Raw genomic sequence first — 16,093 nt, 5'->3', positions numbered from 1 at the left:
GTATTTTTCATGATATTTATAAAAAGTAATCGATGCAAAATAATGACAAATCATAATTATTAACACAAAACTCATTGTAAGCATACAGGGTAAATGTTCCATAAACCGTCCCGGTCGAAGGTCGTTCCATTACTCCAGTTTCCATCTCAATATAATATCTCCGACCTCACATTTAACCCTAAACTAAAGACCCTTTCTTAAACTGTTTTTTGACAGAAAAAAAAACTACGCTCGCGCGTTCTTGCACCCGTCTCAGTATTCGTGGCCCAGCGGCTGCAGCGTGTAGTCGCTCTACATTACACGTACGATTCGAATTCCGAACCTCCAGGAGCGCGGGAGAACTCGATTGACAGCTGTCAAAATTGACATTAAAAATATATTCCTTTTTTTTTCGTTTTTCAAAAATATAGGCTAACATCTTTATTAGTATGCGCATCGTAATGTAGAGTCTTTGTTTTAAACCGCCCGATTTTTTAATTGTTTAATCGGCGAAACGGTACAAAATTTACATTTCTGTAAACATTTGATAATTTCGCGGTCGGATCGTGCGTGGTTTTTATGAATGTTTTTGCGCGGAGTGGGGGAAGGGTGGGGCCTCTGTTGACTCGTCCCTCTCCTATCGAGTATTTTGATTTAGTTTCCAACTCTTACGTAGTTGTGGCATTTTTTTCAGTCGCGTGTGTAAGGCGCGCGCGGCTGTCGTTTACTAACTTTAATTTTCTTTTCCGATTATTTTTTCCCTTCGAGTTTCCCGCGCTCTACATTTATTTTTTTCAGGCTTTAACAAAACCTGCAAAGACTTAAAAACTGTGTGTGAATTTTTGTGCGTGTTTAATTGGATTTTGTGATAAGAATTTGTGACTTTGTTGACATTTTTGTTTTGAGTTTGGATGTCTAATCAAAGGTAAGTTTTTATTAATCAAATTATTTACTAACAATTAAATTTTAAACTCTACCACTTTTATTCCTTATTTTAAAAGTTAAGTACGTCAACAAATTATTTTAAATGTTTTCTATTTTTAATTTTTTATTTCAGTTATTTTTTTACTTCTCATGTCAGCTAAAGAACTATCGCTTACTGTAATCTAATATAGATCTAAATCTAGGAAATGTTGGGTCAGAGGTCGTCTGGTTGAGAGATCACGACGGCTGTGAATTCAATCCCGACTCCTCTGTCATGATTATTGTTTCATTGATAAAATTATTACGATAAAGGAATTAAAATGTACATTTTTTTTGTAGTAATTATAGTCATATTTATGATTTGGATTCTATTTTTTTCGCGGTGGAATTATTGTTTTGTGTTAGTTTTTTTTTTAATATATGTAGAGTAGGAAAATGGTAAATAATTTTGTTAATCTTCAATTATTAACAATTGCTAATAATTCGAATGAAATTATATTAATCGTCTTATAAATTAACATATTTTTATTATTTAAATCAAATTAAGAAGTAAGTATGTAATATTTCAATTTTGAGTTTTGTCATAATTTTATTTTTATTTATTTATATCACAATATTTAAAAATAATAATCAAAACAACAGCTTTTATATTTTGTGGTTAAAAAAATTTAAAGTTTGCAACTTTTTCCCTTTTCATTTAAATTTATCTTAAAATAATTATTTATAATATCACTATTAGTTTAATTTCTGTATTTTTTATTTAAAAATTATGCTTTTATGACTGTTCTAATAAAACATTAACAGCTAACAACGAGAAAAGTTAACGAAAAGTTCCGTCATATTTTCGCGACCCAAGTTTACTTATTCTACACTTGATTTTTTTATAAAGAGTTTATTGTAAATTTATTAAGTTTATTATCAAAATATATTCAATAATTTCAAAGGACACTTTTTAAAATAATCAGGTTATATTAACATAATAATAAAAATATAAACTCCACAATTTAAAATTCTACTGTAAAACTCTACCTAGTTTATTTAGTACATATGTTCTTCCTAGTTAATATTCATAAACGCTTTACTAAAGTACAAAATAAAATAAGCAGCTGTAAGTTTAGTTTAATACGTTTTGTAAACAACTTAATATTTCCTTGTACATGAGATCCATTGCGATGAAAGTTTTGAAAAGTTTCACAAGGTAGCGTTCTGAGTTATTTCAGTAAGAACTACCTCTTCATTTTTATTAACCGACTTCCAAAAAACGAGGAGGTTATACAATGTGTAACAAAAATAAGTGATAATACTTTAGGGTGTGTACGTGTTCCTTATAGAGAGTTAACTGTGAAAGTAGCAGCGCTGAAAGAAGAAAATATTTTTTGACTTTTGTATGGGGAAACTCGTGACGCTCGGGCCCTTGCCCATACAAAAGTGAAAAAATTTTTCAACTTTCACAGTGAACTCTCTACAAGGAACACGTACACACCCTAAAGTATTATCACTTATTTTTGTAACACCCTGTATATTCGGCTGTGGATATTTTTTTGCTTAGTGCTTACTCTTAATTTTTTATTTATGTTATTCATTATTATTTGATTTATTACAACTATATACTTATAGTAAGTATATAGTAAATTTTTGAAGTAGATTCCAATACGTATTGCAAAATTTACGTTAATTTATTTTGTTGATCGACATAAAATATATTTTATGTTTTAACATCAGCTATTCTCATAAAGTTAACACATAAAGTAGGTAGTGAAAATTAAAAAAAATATAATTATCCATTACGTGTTAATGTGGAAAATATTTTCCTTACTTATATAGTAAATTATATAAAAAGAGATTAATAATAATTATTAAAAAAATTTTTCTTTGTTATGACTTATGAGTAAACTAAGAAACTAGATAGCTAATTTACATGAAATTATGTATTGATATTTTGTTACCGGAAAATGTACGGGTTTTTCGGGATTTTTCCGTGGATTCACGGAAAACATCTGTATTGACAAATTTTTACTTTATAAAGCAATGCTTTTTTATTTATTACAGGCAATTGTCTGAAACTAAATAAAAAATCGGCCAAGTCAGACTCGCGCACCAAGGGTTCCGTACCATTAGGTATCCGTACCATAGAGCGAAAGTAGGGAAAAAATTGTGTTTTTGTATGGAAGCCCACCTTATTTATTATATTTTAATTTTATTATCAAATATTAAAATACACATGATATAATTAAGGATTTTGTGAAAATTTCAAATATCTACATGTTGCCATTATGGATTACGAGCCAAAAAGGCCAAAAAAATCAAGTTTGTTGTATGAGAGTCCTCCTTAAATATTAATAACTTTATTTTGTTTTTAGTATTTGTTGTTATAGCGGCACCAGAAACATACAATCTGTGACAGAGGTCTAGCTATAGCGGTTCTTGAGATGCAGCCTGGAGACAGAGAGACAGACAACAGACGGACAGACATCGAAGTCTCAGTAATAGGGTCCCGTTTTTACCCTTTGGGTACGGAACCCTAAAAATAATCTAAGACTAGATGACGCGTGCAACTCCGTTTCGCCAAAAGTCGTTTATAGCTCGGGAACCGTACATTTTCCGGGACAAAAAGTATCCTATGTCCTTTTCCGGGACTCAAAGTAGCAGCTCCATGCCAAATTTCAGCAAAATCGGTTCAGCGGTTCGAGCGTGAAGAGGTAACAGACAGACAGACACACTTTCGCATTTATAATATTAGCATGGATCGTAATTAATAATATTATGTAGGTGCTAAAATGCTGCGTTTACCCTTGGGTGTAAAATGGTAAAATGATACAACCACGGTACAATGATCCTTATGATATCTCAATTGGCGGACACGCTGTCTAGGTTTTTGCGTTTACCTATTAGTGGTGCACCGTTATCATAATCACAAAATCTTCGATCACATAAGGTCGGGGTCCGTTCGGTCATCCATTCACCCGACCAGGATTTCGACCGGAAGCCCGCCTTATCAGCCGACCGGAGGTGACGTCACCGCACCGAACAATGTGAACGAACGTGATCGTTATAAAAATAAAGAAATATTCCTCCGTTTCCCCGTAAAACAATACGTTATACTTCCAACTCGGGCAATAAAACATAAATACGAAATTACACTGTGTATAACTTTTTTATTTTATCGTTTTGAGGCAAAGGCCTTTTGTTATTCGGCCGCGATGATGGATATTATAATATTCAAATACCCTCACGGCGCTAACTGGAAACACAATTGTAATTCAAAATGTATTTCCAATAAAAAACACATTTCCTAATTTACTCGGACTCGTGTAACGCGGCATTGTGGCAGAACAATGGTTTGACTCACGTCACGTGATTCATTCAAATCTTAAACGATCCTGATAAGAGTTCGAATTTTAAAATTGAACGCGTATTTTGTTTTTTTTTTTTTATTAAACACGATTCGAAGCAATGAAATCATTGGCTTCCTAGATGATATCTGTATTCGCCTTCGTATTATAAAATTCTTTGCTTGAGTATATTCTGACTAAATAATTTAAATTCATTATTATAGGAATACAAAGTAAGAAAAATATTTATATCTTGAACACACATCTTTCTTCTAAGATCCTAAGAACCACTTACTAAGTACATGATTCATGCTTATAAGAAAATTCTGTGTTAATTGGAATAAAGAGGTCCTATTAAATGTGATTTACACCGTAATAAAAGTACGCTATGATTATATTTGATTGTCTTTGAATTGGTTTCAATATTCATCTGATAGTGAGCTACATCCTTTAATAAAATATAAGCGAGCACTGAAAAATGCATGTACTTTTTATCCCACGAATTTGAATGTATTGCGTATATGCCCTATAGCTTGTAGCCTATAATAGCTATACTATTAATATTATAATGTCTAGTTTTCTTTGCAATAGGGAATATTAGGCAAGGGTCAGAGAAGAGGCCGCTACTAGCACAACCATTAAATAATCAGCACATAAAGTGAATAATCCGACCAAAATTGTCGGATTTTGGTCGGATTATATTTTACTGTATGTTGCACATTTCATATCAGAATATTCACAGAAACGTTGTTAAACGTCGAAAAAACTTTTTATGTACTGTCTTTGCTGGTAATTACTCTAACGTGAAAACATTGCAAAAGTATTTGTGAAAACTAAAATATAAAATAATCATAGACAAAACTGCGGGGCTAAAATAAGAGAGGAGAATAGGGCTTTGGAGAATTATAACATAATTCATTTCTTTTAAATCGCAAAATGGTCATTGCTTGTAAATGGCTTACAATTAATATGTCTAGTAATTCGCACAATTCGTACGGTACTAATTTGACATTCGTCAGTTTGACAGTTTTGACAATTCATTCGCTGAATTGATTTGAGAGGAATTGCAAAATATGACCATTTAGCCCCGCTGATTGAAAGATCAACGCATATTCTAAAGTCTAAACCCAACTTTAAATTTTGCACACGACGTGTTCCTCTTATAAATTGTAATTATGGTGACTTCAAGAGTTTCCCAAAGACAAAGAAAGGGTTTCCCGAAATGACAACCCTAACGGAATAATTAATTACAGTTCGTATTTATTTTTAATATTAATCTAATACGAATAATTTATTTCTATTTTCTGTCTATCTCCAAAATCTAAACAACAAAAATTGATTGAAAAATTGTTATAAACCACGCTATAGTACAAATAATTATTGCAGTCGCATATTAAGCAAATGGGTCACCCTGAAATTATCTACGTTCTGGTAAATGATGTCCATATCAGGTAGTTTTTATTATTTGCAGATATCAAGACGTCTATCCGTCAGTCAGTAGCGTAGTTTGATTGTCATTTACAATCGCAAATTGGCAGTTTATTCCGCTGAATATGTCTTTATTACATTTTCTTTTCGTTTGTTTTTTTTATATCCAAGATAAACTTAGTTTTAGTAAGCCGTTATTACTTGCGTGAATTTTTACAACCCTTGCTGTACACTGCGGGCTTAATTTAAATTCTTTTTAAATGTTTCATAGTTTTTCAACCACTGTAGTATAACATAAAAACTTCATTACATAACTAAGTAAAAAGTATAAAGCAATGTAAACATAATAAATGCGTTTAAATTTAAATTAAAAATGTATTACAAGTAAATATATATTTGTAGAGATTAAGATAGAGCTGTATTAATCGCTATTTCGCGTGCACAGACCGCGTAGATGTAAGAATCATAGATAAAACTTATTTTTTTTTAATATTATCCGCCAATAAACATTTAACTGCAAAAAAGTAATTTAAATCTCCAGAACACTTAGACCCCACATTTAGTACTTACATAATTTCGCTAACAAATTATGTGTCATGTTTGAAAATTACACTTTAACATCATAAAATTAAGAACAAAAGATGTTGTAACAATTATTATAAACACGTTGCAAAATTCATTTTTCCATCTCAACAATATTCTCCTTTCTTATAACACATGCAATTGTCATTAACCAATTAGCGAGCCGTTTTGAGCCCTTGCCCACTGAGATAAGATCCAATTCAGGTTATAAATTAATTCAGGACATTCAGCTGCTCCTCCGGTGTTAGATGAAACTGTACTTTGAATTAACGGACAAGGGTTGAATTTCCCTCGAATCGCACAAATGAATGATACTAAAGATGAAATGCGAAATGGATTATTTTTTTAAAAATGGAATTAAGCAGAGACAATACCGTTCATTGTTTTAAAGATGGCGACCGTTCGAATACGCGATTATTACGGACGTATGATAATTTTATTAATGCAGAATAATCAATGGAATACGTCGTTGTAATTATTGTTAAATGTATTTTTGTAGTCTCTTTATATCTTGGACATGGTTTTACTCTTTTGAAATACGCTGCAAAACCTAAACTCAACCTTTAAAACCAGCGCTCACTTTCTGAGGTTTCATATTAAGAGTCCGGGTGCCATCCAATGATGAAAAACTCAAAGCAGATAATATGTTACTACCGCGCGCGTTGGGAAGATTCAAATACGGCCCAATTGGGCCGTTTGTTATTTAGTCTGCATCGAGCGCAGTCACGAACGTGCCGCGTCTTGTCTTACCTAAATAAATTGAAAATGACATCGTGCGTGTTTCGAAAATGTACCAATTATGACTCGAAAGTAAACAAAACACATGGAATCTCTTACCACATGTCTTGATTGCAATAAATACCTCGATTATTTACATTTTCAATTATTTTTCGAACAATCTGGAAAAAGTAGGGGCATGATAAGTCTAAAAAAAATATATGATGCATTACTACAAAAACTACCAACGAAAATTGGTTCGAACGAGATCTAGCCAGTAGTTTTTTTTACACGTCATAAATGGTAAACCTTAATTTAACTTTCATTAAATCAACTAAAATATGAAAATAAATTAAAAACTGTAGCGAGTAGGCAACACAGTCGGGTGACGGTTGCTAGGCGACGGACTGTGAGGGATCGGAACTTAGTTCTTGGCGATATTGTATGTTTTGTAACCATTTCTAATTTACACTTTGTGGATTCTGTGGTAATAAAACGATTGCACTGCATTACAAAACCTTTTAATTTCATAAAAATAAACCTTATTGCTGCTGCGGAACCCTTCATGGGCGAGTCCAACTCGCACTTGGCCGGTTTTATTCTATTATTTGGCACAGATAAGAAGTAGACCACGTGAAGGATCATAGGCTATTTTTTGTGGTATGGAGGTACTTTGAGGCCCGGGAAAGGACATAGGATACTTTTTATCCCGGAAAAATATACGGTTCCTGCACGCTGAACGAATTTTGACGCAACGTAGGCATCATCTAGTTTAATCATAAAAGCAATTTATTCAAATTCCTGATTCATCCAACACTTTATTGTGAATTTTGTGAATCAAAAGGCAGGAAATCCATAACACTTGTACGGAAGCTTCATCATAACGTTCACCGTTACAACAATCACCTCCGAATCTTCAATCAGCGGAATAAACGCGACTTCCGAATCGAATTGCGCCATGATTTCTATAAATTGGGGAGAAATCCCTTGTTTCGTTTATTTTCTTTTTGGATTCAAAAAAATAACAGATATTTTTCTTAAACGAATTTTCACTTGGTGTTATAAATTTTCTATTAGAGAATTGTTATCAAGCCAAATTACTGTTGTAATTTTAAAACCAACAGATTTTTTTTTTCTAAAGCATGAATTTCGTGGTAATTTTGGAGTTGTCATTAATGTAAGTAATGAACTCACGTAACTACGAAAACATATTATTAAGTTCCTACCTCTTTTACCGGATAAGACATTTATTACTTTCAAATAATATTTAGCATCTAAGTGTTTAAATACATCAATCACCATGCCGAAGTTCCGCGGCGGAAGTTCGGCATAATTCCGCCTGCAATGTATTTTAAATTACCGATGACACACTATGCCTAAATTACGTCGCGTTAAATTGTATGCGTTTGACATTGCTGACAAATGCAATTTCTGCCGAGAAACTTCGGCATAGTATGTTTAGACACGAAAACGTAAAGCTTTTCAGTTATTGCCAAAGTCTTACACACTTCGAAAAAAAAACGGTAGAACTTCAAACACAAAAAAGAAATTTCCGATTCACTGACGACTACAGTTCGACAAGGCTTTATTTGAACGTGGGTGACATTGACGGGAGCGCTGCTGGTAAAGGAGAACTGTCAAACGCATGTCAAAAATTACGTTTTTCTATGATAGAAGCGTTTAGTTCCTTTTCTCGCCACGTTCAAATAAAGCCTTGTCGAACTGTATAATATAACTATAACAGCTGAAAGCTAAAAAACAAACTAAGTATACTTACATTTAATTATAAACGAAGGCCATCTATCAAATTTTTAAATAATTTAAACTAGTCCAATTTGACAGTATTGTATGACCTCGCCAGGTTTTGTAACCGTAATTACTGACAACTTTTGAATATTAAATAACTTTTCTAATAGTTACTGTGTGGTATGAAAGAATTCAGTGCTACCAACTTAATGAAATGTCTTGATAGATTAGATTTTAAAGAGCACTAAACTTATTTTGACCACTTATGAAAGAAATTGAAGAGCATGGAAGAGAATTTTAATTTTTAAATAATTGTAATAGTGATTCATAATACCTAAATAAAAAGTACTAATTATATAATAATTTAAAAAACAGATGCAATTCTGCCAACATAACAAAAAATTTGAAAACTGAGTAAACAGAAACAATTCTACCAACATAAAAACTCGAAAACTGAGTGAGACAATGGATTGCATTTAGTAGATTAATATGACGTGACAGACTTCCAGAAAGCTGAATAGTAATTTAAATAGAGCGATCTCTCAATTGAGGTTAATTCTCGTGTTTAAGGAATATGTAGAGTTTAATTACACTTGTGAAATAAGGGAACGGTTTTTTGTCTTAGTTTCATGATGGATGGAATTGATGGAATGATGAATCATTTTGTCGATGAGACTTCTACGTACTATCACTGATTCATAGGTGGACAAACTTTTTTAATTTAGTCGAGTTATGGATAGTCGATGTTAATTGTGATTTGTCGGCTGGACCTTTCATAGCCTGACCAGATAACAAGGTTCCGCTATTTGCCTATGAATATCATAATATATGAAATCGACTTTCTGAAAAAAGGCGCTGACGTATTGACGTATTACAGGAAGTGGAATGGCCATAAAGTTAATATACCTAGCGGAATAGAGCAACAATCTCGAGCTGTCAAGCGAAACCGAAATTGATTTACATATGTGTGTAAAAATGTGTGTATACACACAAGCATCTTTCTTAGAGATTAAATTGACAACGTGCCGATAAGTGCCGACTGGACTTCAAAAAAGAGTCCTGCTGTCATGTATCACTCGTCTCTATTTACCACGCAGTGTTACTGATAGTGACATCTCGCTTGCTCAGACCTTTGTTTCTCTATTCCACTAGGTTGTACCGCTTCCGCTTCGGACTTCTCATATTGGCATTTCAAAGAAAAGCATCCTTAATAAAGATTAATTATTACTGACCAAACTGGATGTTGCCAGCGAACATACTTGTAGATTAATATTAACTTCAAAGTAGCGCAGAATAGCCATAAATTCGTTGACGCAAAAACTCAGTAGCGAAAATGTAGAGCTACCTACAGACACTACAAATTTTAGCACAAGAAAAACTATTAAATATTCTTTTCCAGAAACAAAAATATCTCCATGCATAATTATGACAGACACACTTTCGTATTTATAACATTAAAACGATAGATACATTATACATAAGAACTTAGACTAGGAAGTATAATTTTAATTATTGCAAAAATCAATCAAACTTCATATGCTGTCAAAGTTATTTGGAACGAGCACGCTTGGCTATTCAACACCGTGATTTCTCCACCTGAAAGAAAAGAAAAAAACGCATCACTAAACCGTCAGAGATGTGCGCCTGCGCATCTGACGCATTCAAAGCCATCAATAACAGTTCATATTCAAATTTCTGTTATGAAAATAGGATGAATGGTTATTTTTCGTTCCCAGTATTCGTCGTCACTTGATATACGACACGCGCAGGAAATAAGACGAATGCCATATAATTTGTTCATTAAAGTGTTGTGGCAGCGGCTTAAGTAACTCTGTTAAAACAAGAGATCATTGTAAAACTGTACGAAGAATTTGTATGTTGTAATTAAACTAGTAACGATAGCTGCAGCCGTGGGTGCCAAAAAAAAGCAAATTTTAAATAATAGTTTATTAATTATAACTTTTACATTAATTAAAATTAAAATTACTAATTACGAATTACAAACTAAGAGTGATTCCCTACTGAAGTGGAGTAAAAGAATGAGGTCCTCCGTTGGTCGCACGATGGTGGTGGCCGCTTCTGCTGACTTGGATATTCCCTCGAATTGATGTTGAAATCTTGCACCGTGTGCGATACAGCGCGGTAAAGCTGTGTGCACACTTGGGTTTCTGAATATTAAAATAAAGGTGTGGATACACTTATATTGAGGTGTATCGTAGTTAGGATGGTGTAACACCTCCCCCCGTAGAACAGCGCCTGTTGAAGACTGTTGTCGTAAACTGCGCTGGAGGATGATCAGGATCTATTCTTCTAGGTCGAGCGTAGACAGCTGGCATCTCTATCTTGCTATTGTCATTCGGTTTTGATGTTTCAGCCAAGGATCTGGTATATCTCTTCCATAAGTACACGCTAGTGAGGGCGCATGCACTTAATAGTATCAATGCATACATAGGTATCGTAGTGTGATAGATACCGTAGTTGTCTTCATTTTTCAGTTTTATAGGTTGCTGCATGGAGATTCTTGTATTGATTTCTTGTAGATTTTTCAGGCTTACTGAGTTTAATGTAAGAGTAGCCTGTGAGTCTTCTTCAGTAGTCGTGTAGTTGGGCATATTCAGTAGCTTGAGCGCCTGGCCTTTTAGACGATCCTTGGAGTTCGAAATGGTAAATTCTGGGGCCTCCATAAAACATTGCTTAGGGATGATGACAAGATAGCTGCCTTGGAGAGTCTCGTACTGGTGACGTTCGCAGAACATGTGGACTTTTGTTGGCTCAGGAAAACTGACAGTGTAGTGCTTCTCATCCGATTCTTCAAATGCTGCATGGCTCAGGGTAACAGTGATGGGCTTGCACGAAGGGCTTCGCTCCTGGGTTGATATTAGTCGCTGCACGCAGTCCTCTGGCTGGTTGAGAGGGTTCGGCTGTTCCTTACATATATGCCACTTGTTGGCCTTCGGGCATTCTGCCTCTATGTACCTGAATTCTTTCTCATGGATAACTAGGAATGGAAAGGTGGGTTTGAGGATCTCATGGTGCTTATTAGGAACTATAGATAACTTATATAAAGTAAATATCTTAGCTAGAAATATTGGAAATTTAAAAACTAAAACTATTTCATTACCCACATAAAAGGAGCCTACTCTAATTATATCATAGTATTCTCTTACATCTAAATTAATAATACGCTCACTGCCGTACAATGATGACAGTTTGCTTAAAATAGAGCGTATGTTAGCTAGATCTAAAGCTGAATGATGTAAAGTGGAAGTTTTAATAAATGCTAAAATATTCTGCAACTTAATTATTTCCTGTGAAATGGAATCTACATTGTCACTCAATATTAAGAGTATTTGAGTGAGACGAGTATATTTCACTAAACTGAAATTCTGCTTTAAATTGTTATCATTAATTTTATTAACCATATTCATCATTTTATTCTGATTTTCTTTAATAATTTCTATAATTTTTGAATACTGAACTGTCCAATTTTTAGATAAGCTAATATGACTGTTTAATTCATTTATCAAATTATTTTCGTTTTCCTGCAAATTTTTAATAGCTTCATTGTAATGAATAGCATCAGTATAATCTAAGTTACCAGTGACACTTTTGATTACTGAGCCAAGACCATCAATAAGGCCTCTTTTCGCACGGTTGGACACAAATGTCTCTAGCTGATTTAAAACACCAGTAAGCTTATTTTTAAGGTATGCTATATGGGGTTCTAGAAAAAAATTAGTTTTATTCTGAAATTCTTGAGTAAAGGAATCTAATTGAATATCGATAGACTTAATTTGATACTCTAATTCTTTAAGATTAATTTTATTTAAAAAGGTATGATGATGGGAAATGATCCTAGTGGATCCTAATTTAAAAGGTAAAATTCCAGGTCCGTCGTTTAGGCTTTCAAGTTTTATCTCTTGTGCTCGGACGACGCTCAGGAGAAGAAAGAGGGTCAGCAGTTTCCTGTAATAATTGCGCCGATTTAGGTACTCTTTTGAGTCTATTTTTGGCGATTGGGTTTCGTTTTTTCCTCGTATATATATGAATAGGTAAGTCAGCCATAACTACATCATGGGTATAACGTGGGGCTAGTTTCTGTCGTGAAGCTGTTGGATTGTGGATAAAAACTGTCTGTTCAGGTAAGTAATTAATGTCAGGTTCCCTATTTTTATTTCGGTTTTCTATCATATTTTCTCGAGAGTCATTAGATATTGAGATATTTAATATAGGTTCCTCGTGGCTAGTATGTACAGTAGCTGTCCTTGAAGAGGTTGCACTAGCAGTAGCTGTCCTTGAAGAGGATATGCTGGCAGTTGCGGTCCTTGAAGAGGACACACTATTCGTTATTGTCCTAGATTCATCTTCTGGATCGTGAGATCCTTCTGAAACATTTACTACAATAGAGTTCGTTTCATCATTATGCAATTCAATTCTGGAAAGTGCATCGGCATTAGTATTAATTTTTCCCTGCTTGTATACTACAGTAAAATCGTATTCTGAAAGCTTAAGACGCCATCTCGTAAGACGCGAGCTGGGTTCCTTTAGGTTCATGATCCATTGTAACGGTTTGTGATCAGTGATGATTTTGAATTTACGGCCGAATAAATAAGGTCTGAAGTATTTAGTAGCCCAAACTATTGCAAGCAATTCCTTTTCTATTGTACTATAATTACATTCACTGGAGTTAAGGGTTCTGGAGGCATAAGCTATTGGTTTATCTGAACCTACTGTTCCTTGCGACAAAATTGCACCAATAGCAACATTTGACGCATCGGTAGTGAGAATAAAATCTTTGGAAAAATCTGGATACTGTAAAATGGGATCGTTTGTCAAGAGGGTTTTGCAATGTTCAAAGCATTCTGTATAGGCTTTATCAAAAGTAATTTTGGAACCTTTTTTAAGACATTGAGTAAGTGGTTTTGTTATACGTGCAAAATCCGGAATGAACTTTCTGTAATAGCCTATTAATCCTAGGAAACGTTTAATTTCGGTTGTGGTTTTCGGAAGTGGATAATTTTGAATAGCATGAATTTTATTAGGGTTTGGCTTAACACTCTCATTACTTATTATATGGCCTAAAAATTCTGTTTCAAGTTTCAGAAATTCCGAATTATCTAGCTGAATTTTGAAATTAGATGAACGTAATTTATCAAAAACTTTTCTTAAATTTATAATATGCTCCTGAAGGGAGGTACTGAAGACTACAATATGATCTAGATATACTACACATATTTTATTTTGCAATTCGTCTAGGACATTGTCCATGACACGCTGGAAAGTTGCAGGTGAGTTTTTCAAACCCATAGGCATACGTAAAAATTCATAATGGCCGTTTTCAACATTGAACGCGGTTTTGTGAATATCCTGGGGGTCCATTTCAACCTGATATAACCCACTAGCTAAGTCTAAAGTAGTGAAGTATTGGCATTTTCCTAGCTTATCTAGTATGTCAGATATATTGGGAATGGGGTATTTATCATTTATGGTTTTTTCGTTGACCTTCCTGAAATCTATTACAAGACGCCACTTAACTTTGCCAGAAGCATCTGCCTTCTTAGGCACTACCCAGATTGGAGAGCTCCAAGCAGAATTGGATGGCCTAATTATATTTTGTTCTAGCATTTTTTTAATCTGGTCTCTTACTTCTTGCCTATGAACATAAGGATACCTATAAGTTTTTGTATGAACTGGAATTTCATCGGTAGTCTGAATTTTATGTTTTATTTTATTTGTAAATGTTAAAGACTCGCCCTCAAGATAAAATATGTCCGAATAATTAATACATAAATTTATTAAATTTGCACGTTCCTCTGAATTTAAGTGATCTGTTCGTAAGCGAGATATGACTTCTTTTGCGCGTTCAGATATGGTTTCTGGCTGGCTCTCAACATTATAGAGTTCTGCTTCTACTGGTTTATTCATAGAAAATATAATGTCATTATGCGTAGGATTGGTTATTTCAACCCATCCTCGATTATTAATTACTTTCGTTAAACATTCGGTAATGTAACAGTTACAAATTACTTGCTTTTCAATTAAAACATCGCCATTTAAAGAGTTGATAGGTAATCTAACTAATTTTGATGAGTTAGCCGGAATAATCTCCTCGTATAAATTTGCGTTACGTGAGTCATACATATGAATTGGAATTGTAGCGTTACGGGTAATTAATTTTTTATTTTTCAGATCTATATTTGATCCAAAGACATCCAATAAATCAAAGCCTATTAAACCGTCAAAGTAGTTATGAAATTTATATACGAATAATGTTAAATCGCCCTTATCTCGAAATTCCGGAAAACAAGGTAAAGTGATAGAATAATTATTTCTACTGGTAGCGTGCACATTTGTAACTTCGAAAGGATCATAATTTAATGGTATATGGCTAAAATACTTTTGTACAGCTTCAGGGCTAATAAAAGACTGATTAGCGCCTGTGTCTATTAAAAACTTAAGGGGTGGATCGGATATCTGAATATAACCTAATTGTCTCTGAATATGAAAATTAACTTCTATTTTGGCTTTTCTAATTTCGGGGCCTGATGAAAATTTACATCGTCAGCAGTATTTTGGTTTTCAATTTCAGTCACTTGCACTGTTTCAGGGTAAGGATCATGATTTTCATAGTAGTCAGTTTGTTCGCATGTCAAATAATTTTGGTCATGGTCAGAATAGTAACAGTCTTGGTCGTAATACTCGTATAAGTCATTATATTCATTGTCAAATTCGTTATAATTCATTTCACGCGATTTCAAATAATTAGTTGGTGGGGGATTGCCGGATTTACGCCAATCGTGTCCACTAAGGGTTGGTGGCAAAACTCTCGGAACAAAATGACTAACGCCACTCATGGGACGGGGCTGATTATGATGATTAAAATTATTATTATAATTTTGATGCATGAAAGGCCTATTTATTCTGAACATATTACTTTGGGGGTTGTAATTTGGGGGTACGGCACGCATTATTTGCTGCGTACGTGTGGGACCACGTTGCTGTTGCATTTGGGGATGGTAATTTAATTTTGAAGGACCCTGAAAATTATTCACAAATTGTCGCGGAAAATTAGACGTATTTAAATTAAATGGTTTAGGAACAAAATTATTGAGAGGCAAATTCTGACTATGCTGGTTTGAATTATTAATTTCCTTTTTGCTCGAATGACTGCTATCATTTCTATGTTGCATGTATAATGCATTTAATTCCTCCTGTACATATTGTAATGCTTTTTCCATAGATTCCGGTCGCATACACCTAATCCTATAACCTAAGGGGTCTTTAAGGCCTCGCAAATAAGCTTGCAGTGTTAATTTTTGATATAATGTGCGCTTAGCCGCAATAGTAGTACTGACAGTTTCATGCAAAGAAATATATGTCATAAT

General features: G+C 33.8%; 1 protein-coding gene across 8 annotated transcripts in view; it reads left to right on the top strand.

Annotated features, from left to right (window-relative positions):
• The first annotated feature begins 285 nt into the window (after positions 1-285).
• Positions 286-16,093, top strand: part of LOC121736343 — a 97,902-nt gene continuing 82,094 nt past the window's right edge. For 6 of the 8 annotated variants that reach the window (XM_042127468.1, XM_042127466.1, XM_042127474.1 and 3 more), the window contains exon 1: positions 647-904. The gene's annotated coding sequence lies outside the window, so the exon portion shown is untranslated. Of the gene's footprint in view, positions 303-645; positions 905-16,093 lie in introns of those variants that run through there. The other 2 variants (XM_042127467.1, XM_042127469.1) reach the window with 2 other exon arrangements.

The sequence above is a fragment of the Aricia agestis genome, chromosome 19 (genome assembly GCF_905147365.1).
Source record: "Aricia agestis chromosome 19, ilAriAges1.1, whole genome shotgun sequence".
NCBI lineage: Eukaryota > Metazoa > Arthropoda > Insecta > Lepidoptera > Lycaenidae > Aricia > Aricia agestis.
The sequence above is the reverse complement of the archived record's forward strand: the minus strand, read 5'-3'. Positions and strand labels throughout refer to the sequence as shown.